Source organism: Delphinus delphis, chromosome 9, assembly GCF_949987515.2.
Source record: "Delphinus delphis chromosome 9, mDelDel1.2, whole genome shotgun sequence".
NCBI classification, from domain to species: Eukaryota; Metazoa; Chordata; class Mammalia; order Artiodactyla; family Delphinidae; genus Delphinus; species Delphinus delphis.
This window is the reverse complement of record NC_082691.1, coordinates 35222468-35238928: the sequence shown is the minus strand read 5'-3', so window position 1 is coordinate 35238928 and position 16461 is coordinate 35222468.

Here is a 16461-nt window from a genome sequence, read left to right as displayed (position 1 = left end):
CCTGTACTGGGAAAACTATAAAACACTGATGAATGGAATTTAAGATGATATGAACAGATGAAAGATATACCATGCTTATGGATTGGAAGAATTAATCTTGCTAAAATGACGATACTACCTGCGGCAACCAATAGATTCAATGTGATCCCTATCAAAGTATCAATGGCATTTTTCACAGAACTAGAAAAAAACTAAAATTTGTATCAAAACACAAAAGATAATGAATAGCCAAACAATCTTAGGAAAGACAGACAAAATAGGAGGTATCAAACTCCCTGATTTCATACTATACTACAAAGCTACAGTAATTAAAATAATATGGCACAAAAACAGATACATAGATCAATGGAATGGAATAGAGAGCCCAGAAAGGAACCCACACTTATATGATCAATTAATCTATGACAAAGGAGGCAAGAACGTAAAATGGAGAAAGACAGTGATGGTCTTTATAAGTTTAAGTGATGCTTAGAAAAGTGGACAGCTACATTTAAAGGAATGAAATTAGAACATTCTCTAACACTATACAAAAAAAAAACACAACTCAAAATGGATTAAAGACCTAAATATAAGACCAGAAATCATAAAATTCCTAGAAGAAATCATAGGCAAAACATTTTTTGACATAAACCATAGCAATCGTGTTTTTGGATCTGTATCCTAAAGCAAAGGAAATAAAAGCAAAAATGAACAAATGGAACGTAAACTTGAAAGCACAGCAAAGGAAACCATCAACAAAATGAAAAGATAACCTACTAAATGGGAGAAAATATTTGCAAATGATACAACCGATAAGGAGTTAATATCCAAAATATATTCGGATGGCCAGCAGCCACATGAAAAGATGCTCAACATCGTTTATAATCAGAGAAATGCAAATGAAAACCACAATGCAATATCACCTCATACCTGTCAGAATGGCTATCATCAAAAAGAACACAAATAACAAATGTGGGCACTGTGTAAAGTTTCTCAAAAAACTAAAAATAGAACTATTTACAATACAACCAAGCAATTCCACTCCTGAGTTTTTATTTTTAAAAAATGAAAATACTAATTTAAAAAAATACATGCACCCCAATGCTCATAGCAGCATTGTTTACAATTGCCAAGATATGGAAGTAACCTACATGTCCATCGACAGATGAATGGATAAAGAAGATGTAGCATGGTTAAAGAAGATGTGGTATGTGTGTATATATACATATAAAATGGACTACTCAATCATAAAAAAGAATGAAATTTTGCCATTTGCAACAACATGGATGGACTGGGAGGATATTATGCTAAGTGAAAGAAATCAAACAGAGAAAGACATCACTTGTGTATGGAACCTAAAAAATAAAACAAACTAGTGAATATAACAAAAAAGGAAGAGAATTACAGATATGGAAAACAAACTAGTGGTTACCCGTGGGGAGAGGGAAAGGGGGAGGGCAAGATAGGGTTATGAGATTAACAGGTACTAACTACTATGTATAAAATAAATAAGCTACAACACAGGGACTATAGCCAATATGTTATAATAACCATAAAAGGAGTACAACCTTTAAAAATTGTGACTCTCTATGATGTACACCTGAAACTTATATATTATACATCAATTATACCTTAGTAAAACAAGAAAGAAACAGTTGACTGGTATTGAATTACAACCCAATGTATAAAGTAAATATACAAGAGTCCATATTGATATAAATAAATGATTGACTAAATAAGTAAAAGAGGGAAATAGGCAAATTTCTCATATAGAAGAATTCCAAATAATTTATGTACATATTGCCACCTCAAAGAGATGGAACATAACTCCACAACCATAAGTGTAGGCTGTCTTAGTGACTTCCATGTGCAGTCTGAAACAGAGGAAAAAAGAGTAACTTCACAGTGGAGAAACCTGACAAACACAACCTCATCCAGGTGATAGGTGCTGATAACATTCACCTTTGATATGATGGAATGAGAATGGTACTTTACCTCTGAGGCTTTCCTCCCCCAAACCCATAATCTTAATCTCACCATGAGAAAAATATCAAACAATCCCAGTTAAGGCACATTCTACAAAATACATTTCTAACACTCCTCCAAACAGTCAAGTTCATCACAAACAAGGCGAGTCTGAGAAACTGTCACAGCCAAGAAGAGGAACCTAAGGAGACATGACAACTGAATGTCACATTCTGTTACCCTGGATAGGATCCTGGGACAGGAAAAGAACGTTAGGTAAAAAATTAAAGAAATCAGGATGACGTACAGACTGTAGGTAATAATAATGTATCAATGTTGGTTTGCTAGGTGTGACAAATCTATCATACTAATGTAAGATCTTAACAACAGAGGAAACAGTACTGAGCACCTGAGAACACTATTATCTTGGTAACTTTTCTACAAATCTAAAACTATTATAAAAGTTTATTTTTTTAATGTCTTGTTTTAAGAAGGGTTGCAAATTTTCACACTCTGGGAAGAGATGTCATTTAACAAACTGCTGAATGAATTGCAGTTTGATGGTCCTGTGGTAATAATAACAATCACTCAGCAGTAAATCAATGAGGAAACACCAGGATCATCAGAATGGGCTACCTGTAAACGAATCCTAAATCTGCCAGAGTAATCAGCACATTCACTGCATGCAGCAGATTAAACAATCATATAACAAGGAAAGCTATAGGAAATGTGATTAGATTTGCCTTGTATATTTGTCTACTGGAGCTGCCATGACAAAATACCACAGACTGGGTGGCTTAAAAAACAGAAATTTATTTTTTCACAGTTCTGGAGGCTGGAAGTACAAGAACAGGATGTCAGCGTGATCTATTTTGGTGAGAGCTCTCCTCTTGGCTTGTAGATAGCCACCTTCTATCTGTGTGCACACAGGGCCTTTCCTCCGTGTATGTACTTGGAGAGAGAGAGTAAGATCTCTCTCTTCTTTTTCCTATAAGACCATCAGTCCTATTGGATTAGGGCCCTACCCTTACAACCTCATTTAACCTTAATTACCTCCAAAAGACCACCTCTTCAAATACAGTCACACTGGGGCTTAAAGCTTCAGTATTTGAATATGGACACCATTTAGTCCATAGCAGCCTGTTTTGTGTGTGTGTGTGTGTGTCTGTGTGTGTGTGTGTTGGGGGAAGGAGTTCTGAGAAAGTATTTAATATTGCCAAAATATTTATAGTAGGACTTTCTAGAATAGGTGAAAATGTTAAAATTTTACTAAGATATTTACAAGGCCAACTGGAAAGATTTTTGATCATTTAGTAGACTCATATAATGGTATAACTCATGGTATAAATAGTACAGTTTGAGCCATCTGTGTGTGGTCAATAGCAAGCTTAGGTCCAAAGCCAAAGAATGGTCTTTTTCTTGAAGCTATCTTTCTTTTCACAGAAATTCTCTTCACCTCTGAGCTTAAGTTTCCTTAAAATATTTAAGAATATTTAAAACTTTTCCTTCATGGGCTTCGCTGGTGGCGCAGTGGTTGAGAGTCCGCCTGCCGATGCAGAGGACACAGGTTTGTGCCCCAGTCCGGGAAGATCCCACATGCCGCAGAGCGGCTGGGGCTGTGAGCTGTGGCCACTGAGCCTGCGCGTCCGGGGCCTGTGCTCCACAACGTGAGGGGCCACAACAGTGAGAGGCCCGTGCACCACAAAAAAAAAAAAAAAAGAAACAAGTGAAGAAAAACTGTTCCTTCATAAACTTCAATGGGAATAAGTAAATGGGTAAAATATGAATGAGTGAATATAACTGATTCACAGATTGTCTCAAAGACAATGAGCTTTTTTGTAATTATCCCTTGCAAAATATATTTTTAAAATATAATATTACAAATGACAGGCCAAATACTGGTAATGAGTTCTCTAATGTTTCAGAAAATAATATGCCTTGTCAAGCAGGGAACACTAATTTATGTTATACTAGGAATGAATAATAAGAACTCGAATTTTAAAATACCATTTACAGTAGCATCAAAATATAAAACACTTAGGAATACATTTTATGAAAGATGTATAAGACCTAAACACTGAAAACTACAAAAATTTGCTGCAATAAATTAAAGATTTCAACAAATGGAGAAACATACGGAGTATGTGGATCAGAAGACTAATATTTTTAAGATGTATATTCTCCCTCAAATTGATCCACAAATTCAGTACAATCCCAGAAAGCATTTTTTTTTTTTTAAAGAAACTGACAAGCTGGTGCTAAAATTTTAAAGAAAATACACAGGACCTCAAACAGTTAAAACAGCTTTGTAAAAGAATACAGTTAATATGTGTACTGACAAATTAGACCACCTGGGTTTGAATCCTGCCTCTGCTACTTGCTTTCCTGTGTGGCCTTGAATGTTGAACTTCACTCTCAAGGAAGTACAGTACCTGGTTTCAAAAATTATTGTAGGGCTTCCCTGGTGGCACAGTGGTTGAGAGTCTGCCTGCCGATGCAGGGGACACGGGTTCGTGCCCCGGTCCGGGAAGATCCCACATGCCGCGGAGCGGCTGTGCCCGTGAGCCATGGCCGCTAAACCTGCGCATCCGGAGCGGTTGCTCCGCAATGGGAGAGGCCACAACAGTGAGAGGCCCGCGTACCGCAAAAAAAAAAAAAAAAAAAAAAAACCCAAAAAACAAACAAACAAAAAAATTATTGTAGAGCTAGAGTAATTAAGATGCTGTTTTTTTAGTGTAAAGATAGACAAATAGGTAATGGAACAGGAAAGAAAATCCAGAAATAAACCAACACCACATATGGTCATTTGCCTTTTGACAAAGAGACCAAGGCAATTTAAAGGGAGAGAAGTCTGGTAATGCAACTGGATAACTTCATACCAACAAAACAAAACAAACAGAAAAACTTGACTCTACCTCACAATAAACAAAAAACAATCAAAATTTTTTCATAGACGCTAAATCTAGTTTTTACTAGAAATTAAAAACACTTGCTCTTCAAAAGATACTGTTACAGGAATGAAAGGGCAAGCCATAGATTGGAAGAAAACTTTTCCAAAACGGATTTCTAACTAAGAGCTTGTATCCAAGATAGAGAATGAATTTTCATTTATCAATAATAAGAAAATGAACCACCCAATTAAAAAAGGGAAGAATATTTGAACAGATAGTTCACCAAAGAAGATGTACAGATGGCAAATAAGCACATGAAAGGATGCTGTTAAGAAAATGCAAATTAAAGCCTCAATACAATGTCACTAACCATATCAAGCGTTGGTTAGGATATGGAACATCTGGAATTCTATATACTACTGGTGGGAATGCATACTGGTCCACCCACTTTTGAAAACGGTTTGGCAGTTTCTGAAAAATTTAAACACCCACCGTATGACCCAGCCATATTACTCCTAAGTATTCACAAGAGGATATGAAAACCTATGCACAAAAACTTGTACACAAGCATTCAGAGAAGCCTTATCTGTAATGCCCCCAAACAATCTAAATGGTCATCGACAGGTGAACAGGTAAGCAAATTGTGATATATCCATACAATGAAACACTACTAAGAAATAAAAAGGAACTAAAGCACAATACAAAATGAAAGAATCTCAAAGTAGTTATGCATAGTGAAATAAACCCCCTCAAAAATAGGGTACATATGTATGATTCCATTTATATAAAATTCTAGAAGATGCAAACTAGAGTGACAGAAAGCACACCAGGGGTTGCTTGAGGATGGAAAATTACAAAGGTCAGAAGGAAAATTGGGAGGATGGTGGATATACTCATTACCTTGATTGTGTGTGACACATGTTAAAATTCATAAAAATACACTTTAAATATATGCAGTTTAGTAGATATCAATTATACCTCAAAAAAGCTGTAAACAAAAAAACAATCAAACCTGTGCAGACGAAGTCCAGGTAGTGGTTACCCTTGGTGAGCGTGGGTGTTAACGGAAGCAGGAGAGGCTTCTGGGTTTCCAGTAACGCTCTGTGTTTTGATCTGGATGCTGATGGCACACATGTTCACTTTCTGAAATTAATTTAGCTGACACATATGATAGGTATACTTTTCTAAATGTATGTTTTTCTTCTTTAAACATTTTACATTAAAATAAATATATAAAGAAAGTTTTGCCTTCTCCGTGTAGACAGGACCAACATGAAACATCTTTCAAAAAGACAAGATGAATTACAGATGGGAAGAGAGGTAGAGAGAAATAAAAAGCCCAGTCAGCTAATATATAAATCATGCTTTACTGAAACATAACACAGAAACTTCTCTCAAAATTCCTGATTTGTAAAATGTCTTTCTCATTTTATCACTGAATCTTTCAGAGACTTTGTTTTTATATTCCTTATCGCAAGACATTAATTCTCAAAGTGGATTTTTCAAAATTCTTTTTCAGCAGTATATTGAAGTACTATGTAGTGAAAGGTGTTTTGTAGGCAAAAATTATTAGGAAAGTTGTGTTATACAAAGTTAAACTGTTTTCCTCCATGCAGTATTTATATATAAGCTTTTACCATGTAAAAATATGCCATGAAACCCATGTAGGGCATATGCGATGTTTCTCAAACATAGTCAAAGAACCTCCTTTTTCAAACAGCATTCTAAAGCACTAATATTTCAATGAATATACATGGTAGTTCTAGAAATGCAACACCAACTGTGGTTGTTTACTATTATAGTTAAAATATGTGTTGTCGGGCTTCCCTGGTGGCGCAGTGGTTGAGAGTCTGCCTGCCGATGCAGCGGACACGGGTTCATGCCCCGGTCCAGGAGAATCCCACGTGCCACGGAGCGGCTGGGCCTGTGTGCCATGGCCGCTGAGCCTGCGTGTCCGGAGCCTGTGCTCCGCAATGGGAGAGGCCACAACAGTGAGAGGCCCGTGTACCGCAAAAAAAAAAAAAAAAAAAAAAGGTGTCATCAAATTAGAATATCTGGGCTTGAATCCTGAGTCTGCTACTTTTTTTCCTGTGTGAATATGAATGCTGAGAAGTATACATGTCATTTCTGTCAGCTAAATCAATTTCAGAAAAATGAATACATGTGTGCCATTAACATCCAGATCAAAACACAGAGTATTACTGGAAGCCCAGAAGCCTCTCCTGATTCCAGTGACTACCCACCCTCACCAAGGGTATCTTTCAAAAGGAGATGATAAAAATGTGGTTGTTGTGGGTATAAAATGACTAACCATACATAAGACAGTCCCTGCTACATAGTAAGTGTTCAAAAGTGTTAACTATTAATATTAAGAAAAGTTGCCTAAGCAAGAACCACAAGGTAGAGCTCATGTTCCATTATTGGTCTTGACTGGAACTCAGGGGCCATCTTACTGCCCATCAAGCCACCAAAAATCTGGCAATAGAATTACATGAGATGTACACGTTCTCACCATAACAACAAAGTGGATAATATGTGAAGAATGTGTTAAGTAATCTTATTGTGGCAATCATTTCTTAATATATGTGTGTATCAAATCATCACATTGTATACCTTAAACTTACATGATGTTACATGTCAATTATATCTCAATAAAACTGGGGAAAAAACAATTACTATCATATACACTCATCAAGGAGACTGAATGACAATATAAAGTGTCTAGTCTTAAACCTCTAAAAATCAAACGAATTACATGTGATGTTGTTATTCATAACCACATTCAGCATACATGGCAAGATTACAAATTCCTTGAGAGCGGAGACCACATTTATCCATCATCCTCCTTTTCGAGGGTTTAGAGTTGAGCTTAACCAGTCTAAGCATCTTAGAAACTCTGGGATGTCCAGCAGTTGTATTAGCATGAGGGAATCCAGGCACTTTGGAGTAATTGTGAAGGGGATTTTGAGTCAGCTCCCCGAATCAACAGGACAAAGATGTGTCAGCAAAAGATGGTAGAAGACTGTTGTTAACAGGATTTACTTGGATGATGTTGATGGCATCCTTAAAATCAGGATCCTTTCACTAGACCTTCATATTAGAAGACAGTTAAACTAAACAGGGCGAGGAGATCAGGGACATTAAAATCGCATTAGCAAAACTGAAGATTGGAATCAAATGCTTCTCTGGTTGTTACTTTAATGATTTGATTTTCCTGAGGCTGATGTGATAAGAGAATAAGGGTTATGTTTATCCTCCACAGTGCCTAGCACATACTTGCACATAATAGGTGTTAATGAATATGCTCCTTTGAGTATGTGGTGTGATGAGAGAGTGGAGTGACAGTTGTAGAACGGACACTCCCATTTTCCAATTTCAGCTATGGAAAAAGGAGAAAACAAGAAATGGTAAGTGCATAAAACATAGAGAAAGGAAGAATTGTCAATTAGGCAAAGCAGAGTTTATTCACAAAAAGAAATGTGATTTATAACTCCAAGGACTAAAGCACAAGAGGGGATAACATAGTATTCACCTTCCAGGACTTCTTTAAGGGTTAATTCATGTGAGGAAAGTGCTCTGAAACCAAGGTCATAAGAACCACTTAAATGCAGTCTCACCATGGCCGCCTGCTGCATTGTGTAGCTACTATTTTTAGCCTACATTCATGCTGCTCTGGGTCAGGATGCGGGACATCTGTGGTGAGAGGAATAAATTGCTTGCAGCAAGACAAGTTTTGATGAATAATTACTTTGTTATAATGTGCAGTCAGGGCCAGCTCCATTCCACAGACTGAAAACTAAGACTTCCAGGAAGTAATCATGGGTAGGTCCTTGGTGGCTGTTTACTGCTTCCAGCACTAATGGTACTTGGCAGGGCTGCCAGGATGATCAAGGACTAATTGATTTGTTGTGAATCCTACTAGAGGTTAGCATCACGGCTGATGTTATACAATGCAGTTACATCTTCAAAGCACTTCATAATCATTATTTTTTAGTCCCAGTGTTCCAGGGAAGTAAGTTAAAAATACTTTTCCTTGTAATTCTAATGCTCTTTTCAACTTTATCTCTCTAAACCCTAGATGTTCTACTAAGTGCAAAGGCTCTTTCACAAATTTCATGTTTCAAGAGCTGGAGTAAGTAAAACTTCTCCTCTTTTATTTAGTTAATTTTTTTTATAAAACAGGCACCAGGTTTCTTCCTTCTTCTACTTTCCTATAGCCCAATGGTGCCAGCACCTGATCAGCCTTAACCATAAGTTACTTCACCTTTGAATCTGGATCCAGTTTTAGGGAAGTCAGAGTCACAACTGTCCAATTTTCAAAAAGAATATAGAGAAAATATGAAGTATTCAGTACTTCCTGGGCTAATAAAAAACTGTTCCTCTCTAGACAGCAAAAGACTCAAAGAAATGGCCTCAGAGCAAGGATCAGAGCAAGAGCACTACCAGTAAACCCTGGCTTCAGGATAAAGTTCGTATCTAACGTGTGACTGTGAGACTCTCTGTTGAGACAACAGAAATACTTAAGTTGCCTTATAGACCTTCTCAACTACTCAGAACAGCTTCTAAAAATCTTAAGGATCCTGTCCCATGATACCTTGATTCTCAGCCTAAGGTAGAGAGGCTTCTTACAAAGAATGCCTTTGTCTTATGGATTTAACCTCAATGAGATTCATAGGAAACCCACAATGTTTACAAAAAATGACATCACTGGAAGCACTGTGGGCATGGACTAAAAGGGACACAGACAGTTCAAAATTAAAACATTTCTTGGGGGCTTCCCTGGTGGTGCAGTGGTTGAGAGTCTGCCTGCCGATGTAGGGGACGCAGGTTCATGCCCTGGTGTGGGAAGATCCCACATGCCACGGAGCGGCTAGGCCCGTGAGCCATGGCTGCTGGGCCTGCATGTCCGGAGCTTGTGCTCCGCAACGGGAGAGGCCACAGCACTGAGAGGCCCGTGTACGGCCAAAAAAAAAAAAAAAAGAACACATCTTGGAGAACCCAACCTTACAGGGTAAGAGCTACCCTAGTTAAGTGCAAAGATGTACCAGTTATGGAAAAGGGAGAATGACTCAGAGGATGGAGCTTTGAGAGCATAGGTTAAGAACGAGCATAGGTAAGAGGGTCAAAGAATCATTACCAAGTAGGAGTACTGGGCGTTAATAAAGGACCTGACAACAAGTGTCCATCTGTATTTCAGAATTGCTATGGAATAGTGACCTCTATATATGCATTTATCTATAAAAATATCTTGATACCAACATATATAGGATCCATAATAACATCTGAATCATTAGCAAATCAAGTAACTAGCATAGGCAAATTAATTAACCTCTCACTTCACTTAATTCATCTGTAAAATGAGAATGCTCTGATTTAGTGGTAAGTAAGCACTAGCCCATTGTGCACAGGCCATAAATGCTCTGCTCAATTTAACAGTGGGAATCTCATTTCAGGTTGGAAGATTAGAAAGCTATCTCCATGTGTCCACTTCTCAAAAGCATGTAGAAATTAACATTTTATTCACTAAAGTACAACAAATTTGCAAAGGATACTCTTCTATTCAGTAAAATAGATTACTTGTTATGTAAGAAAATAAAATCCTCCACCACCACTGCCTTGCTAACATGGAACTCAATAAAACAATTTTCATTTGGGAAAGCTTTTCAATTAAAAAAAAAATTTCATTTTATTCACCATGATCTATACAGTTTCCAACTTTCGTTCTATTCTACTATAGGAATGGCAATTCACGACACTCCTCTGACCCTTTTTCTCTCCGGTATCTCTAGCAGATGTCACTAACTGACCATAGTACTATTTTCTACTAGTCCAAACATGGCCTCATGATCTTTCTCAACACAGCATTCCAGGCAGTTTTTGCCTAACAATCAGTTGTCACACATACTGACATTTATTTACCGTTATTTTTCTATGATGTGTGTGTTGTTTGATCTCTGTGATCCACATAACTTAATATCCCAGAGAGCAGAACAAAGTATAGACAGAATTTGAAATCTCAGCTCCACTACTGAAAGAGACAGTAAACCATAGTTTTTGAGATCATGATCCCTGGAGCAGATGATGTTGACTTTTATCATCATTCTGCCACTTAGTAGCTGTGTGACATTGGGCTATTACTCTTTGTATCTCAGAGTCCTCATCTATAAAATAGGGATGGTAACATTATCTACTCTGAAGATTAATTATAATTATTAATTGAAAAGATATATAATGAAGATTAATAAAATATATGTAAAGTACTTAAAATAATGACTGGTACCAAGCTGTGTACCAATGTTAGTTATTATTCCATCTTCATTATTTTTATCTTTATTACTCCTAGCTCCATGACTTTGGCAAATTTCATAGCCCTACTCTGTTTGTGGGTTAGAAGTTATTTGTCTAGCATACATGTCAACATTTAACTACTTATACATGTGCAATTTAACACGACACTTGGGAGTTTAAAATAATTTTTATTGAAATAGAATGTATAGAAAAGTCTAAAGGATGCTACATATTTCACTATCTTGTGAACAGTGTATGCCAAACATTTCAGATTTTCTTTATCTGTCAAGGTCAACAATTAGTGTGCTATAACCAAATATTTTAGAGAATATTAGCTTGCCTTTTCACTACATGATCCACAGGACACAGCAGCATTTCATTTTCTCTGTGCTTTTGGTGTTGACTTGGTGCTTCTCTCAAGGGCTGGCAAGGCGTATTGAACTATTTATTCAATAGCCCAATGTACGTTTTTCGTAGCCCAATGCTACGTTTTTCTTACCTCCCTCTTCTAACCAGATTTCTTCTTGCTATCATTGGTTCTCTGTTTTTAATCTCCCTCTTTCCAATTTTCTCTTAACTTTTCTGAACTTTTGCTCTACTCTCTTACACTTCTTGCCATTCACTAGAATGGAACTCAGCACAGCTCCTTCCCTTCAGGTTAGACTTATAAATCAGACAATGGGAATTACTACGGTTTGCCTATTTTCCACATTCCTCACAGACTGATGAATCTTCATTTGTTGTGCACCTCTTGGTTTATTCCAGCTTACTGATTTTGCCAAAAATCTCTTCTCCCAATAAATTAGCAACATTATTTATAATATGTAACATATGTTATAACTAAAGAATAAACTTAGGTTAAGATTTTTAAAGATACAATGCTGTTCACTACAAACAGAAACTCGTGAGAGGGATTTCCACTTGGATTCTATTCAAAAGTGTTTATTATAGAGATGCCAAAGTAAATTCCTCTTTCAATAGCATAATAAATAATCTTAGGATAAAAACACACTAATATCACACTGTTCCAATATAGTTGTTCTCAAAGTGTGGTTCCAGGATCCTATAGAAATGCAAATTCTCGGGCCCTATCCTAACCTTCAGAAGTTCTAGGGATGAGGCCCACCAATATCCGTTTTGACAAACTCTTCAGATGACACTGATCCACACTCAAGAATCATTATGATGATGTTTGAGCAGATTTGTTAATTAGGGTCCTACTTGCATCTTGCTATCAAGTTTAATTTTCTTGTTTGAATGACAATTTATTACAGGTTTTAATACTTATCATTTCGAAAAACACAAGTTTTGTGGGTTCTTTTTCAACCATAACCTCTTCTCAAGGATCCACATTCTCCTGAAAATGTCACATAGTAGCTACCATAATCAAGACATAGGTTTCATATTAATGAATTTTTCTAGTTCTTAACGGAAGTACAGCAAACAGCTGAGAGCTACCAATAAAAGGAATTAAAAGAGCATTCTGAATAACTGATGGACTGATTCTTCTTCCGTTTGCAATTACTTTTCCTCATATATGGTTTGGAGAAATTATTGGAGATGATTTAATTTACTTGTTATCTGGTGTTTGCATAGTTGGAGAGATGAAACAGAGATGTCATTTGCAATAGCAGGCTTGTCACCTTACACAGGTGGTCCTTACAGGCTGTGTTTTCTTGGTGGAGTAACCTAGTTATAATTCCCAGCTCTGCAATATAAGAAGTAGGAATTTGTCCATATACTTTGGGTTTATCAGTCTCTTGGGGATTGACCAGCTCTAATGAAACCCACAAGAGAACTTGTATTAAATAGAATAGCAAATTATTCATTGATACTGAAGAGATTTCTAAATTCAATCACCACAATATTCAAGTTTGCTCTACAAAGCAGTCTCTCTGACAGCATATCTCTTAGAAACAAAAATACTGACCAAAAATCTCCCTTGTCTTCTTTCTTAGATGGACAAGTGACTTCTGTTCATTGTTAACTAATCTCAGCTATGTGCTGATTTTACAGAGAGGAGTCTTCACCAAAAATCCTTAGAATATCTTACTTTAAAATAAAATTTTAAAATATAACAATGGGAAAGCACACGCTCTCCAGTAAAATCTCAGTGACCATGTTAGAAATGACACCATGTATCAAAATGCCTCATTTCTTACACTTCATAATAAGTCTGGATCAAGAATAGTTCTGAACACAATGAATTAAAAAAAAACTTATTTTGTCAAAAAAAACCCTGTTTTCTTAAATAAATCTAGAAACTGACAAAATACATAATAAGCTTAACATAAAGAAACCCTACTTGCTTTGTGCTTTGGAAGTAGTATAAAAGTAACAAAATTTGTTAGCATTAATAGAGACACATCCTTATCAGCTTTTTCTCCAATGGACAAGAAGTCAGTTACAGAAGTGCTTGAATTTTAATACATCTAATTTCTTGCTGGGGAGCCAGATTCTATTGATTGCTCCCATAGCAATTTAAATCAAGACATACGGTGTCACTTTCCTCAAAAACTAACGAGGTATTTCTGAGACTTTTAGGTTACTAAGTTGAGTATTTGTTGAGTACTTACTGTCTGCAGAATAAAATAAAAAACTTTTTCAATAAAAGCTATTGAGAGACATAAAGACCAGACCTCTGTCACCAAGGGGATAACAAAAACACAGGAGTTCCATGGACACAGTACCATATTTCAACCAGCTTTGTCCAGAAAGACTAATAGTATTTAAATATCTAGAGTTTGTGATCTATTGCAGGTAGCTGACCCAGACTATCTTGCACATACCCATGCAATTAGAATGCTAATGAAGTCTAAAGACCACGTGCAATAAAAGCAAGATTAGAAAGAAGAAAAAGTGTCAGGTAGGGTTTAGGGTGTATAGAAGATTAAAGGTATCAATAAAAGGAAGGAAAACAATGTATTACTGGGGAAGAAAATCTCCATAGTCCTGGAGAGAAGAGAAATACGTGATACTTTTAAGTTTTATTGTTTTAGTGCCACAAACAGAAAAAAAAATTCTCTTTTATGGCTTAGTTGTATTACCTTTCACTGTAGAAAAAGAGGTATCTCTCTCCTCCTTTAAGTAAAATAATACTTTTATTAGTATTCAAATATGTGACTTCCATTGAATTTAGGAAAAAACCCCACTAAGTTAAACTTTGTCCAGATTATACCCCTGAATAAAAGTTCTAGTATGGCTTCCCTGGTGGCGCAGTGGTTGAGAGTCCACCTGCCGATGCGGGGGATACAGGTTCGTGCCCCAGTCCGGGAGGATCCCACATGCCGCGGAGCGGCTGGGCCCGTGAGCCATGGCCGCTGAGCCTGCGCGTCCGGAGCCTGTGCTCCGCAACGGGAGAGGCCACATCAGTGAGAGGCCCACGTACCGCAAAAAAAAAAAAAAAAAAAAAAAAAAAAAAAAAAAAAAAAAAAAAGTTCTACTGGTAGTTAATGAAAGAAGTTTAAAATGCTTAAAGTGTTATAAAGAAACAAAACTGTATGGAATATTTTGTTTTTGGACATTGCAAATTACATATACAATTACAGAAAGATATGCACAGAAACTTCTGATCCAATTATTTTAATCTAATACCTACATAGTGGTGAAAGGAAAAGGTACAAAACAAAATTTAAGAGCAGGGCAAGTTAGACAAGCTGAAAAGAATTACTGGTTTTACCAAACTTGCTTGAATGTACAACTTTCAGAGTCTTATTGTGTGTAGCTCTGAGATGTTGGTTGGCAAATATTAACTCAATGAAACAAAGGTATTGGAAAAATTAATAACATTGAACAAGCACTGTCAAGTGCTGCCCCTTACAGGGACAGCTTTAGCCTTGAGGGTATTATGCTAAGTGAGATAAGCCAGACAGAGAAAGATAAATTCTGTATTATTTTACTCTGTAAACATAATTCTGTATTATGGAAGCTTAAAAAAAAAGAACAAACACAATAAAACAAAAACAAACTCTAAATACAGAGAATAGATTAGTGGTTACCATACGGGAAGGTATTTGGGGGGGAGAATGGGAGAAGGCCATCAAACATATGGTAACAGATGGTAACTAGACTTGTGGTAATCGCTGTGCAGTAGGTACACATGTCCAATTATAACGCTGGATACCTCACACTTACATAACAAAATATAAAATAAAGCGCACTATTTTAAAAAAATGGCTTTACTATTATTTTATACGATGCATAGTGTACACTCCAGTAATGGCTTCCAGTAACAGAGGAACACTTCCTCCTCCACAAAAGGCAAAGTAGTTAGATTACACTGGCAACACACAAGGAGAGGGCAGTAACCATCCACTCTTCCCTGTGCGTTTGTATTAAATATTAATTGGGATTGCATCTATATTTTATTCAGGTTCACGAAAACCTACAGGAGCAGAATAATCACTTTGAGTTCAGAGACTGAATGATATTCAAATAGAAGTGTTCTCACCAAGAGTCCTTTATACGATGTACTATAGGAGCACTAAGTTAGGCTTTGGAGTCAGATCAGGTTATTGCAGTCTCCACTAATCATCCGGCTAACTTTGAAAAATTATCTAACTGCAGAACTTTGGCTGAAAAGTGAGGATTGTCCAATAAATCAGGGGTCCCCAACCCCAGGGCCGCAGCCTGTTAGGAACCGAGCCGCATAGCAGGAGGCGAGTGAGTGAAGCTTCATCTGCTGCTCCCCATAGCTCCCATTTCCCCCTGAACCACACCCACCCCCCATCTGGGGAAAACTCGTCTTCCATGAAACCAGTCCCTGGTGCCAAAAAGATTAGGGACTGCTGCAATAAACCCCTGATGTTGAGACGACGTGTGTAGAGTGCCTAGAAAATGTGTTGTGTATGATATCGCAAAGTAAACAGTAGTAATTATGATATTGAAAGGTATTATTTTATTACTATTGTATCTCAGGATATTAAGGCAAATATTAAACCAATTAAAATATTTATGTAGCTCAAATAGTCACCTATGATTAGCCCGATAAAACTCTTGCTTTGCAATATAAGCAAAAGAAGGTACATGTACAAGAAGACTATCTACTTGGATTTTAGGATTAGAATACCTAAGAAAAAAGGTTTTATGGATTTGATACTTCTGAAGCAGTTCATGGAAATGAAAAGGATTTTCAAAAGGTACTACCATTTATTAGAAGATGAAAATTAAGAGAAATGAAGCATGCTGTAGTTAAGATGTTTAATGTTGGTTCTATTCATCCATCTTTTTTCCTAGCAATGACCTGAAATCACTAGTCAGATTTTATATGTGTTTTGGATTTCTCTTGTTCTATATACTTCATAAGGCCAAGGTATTAGTATAGGGCTTAAGTCCTAAC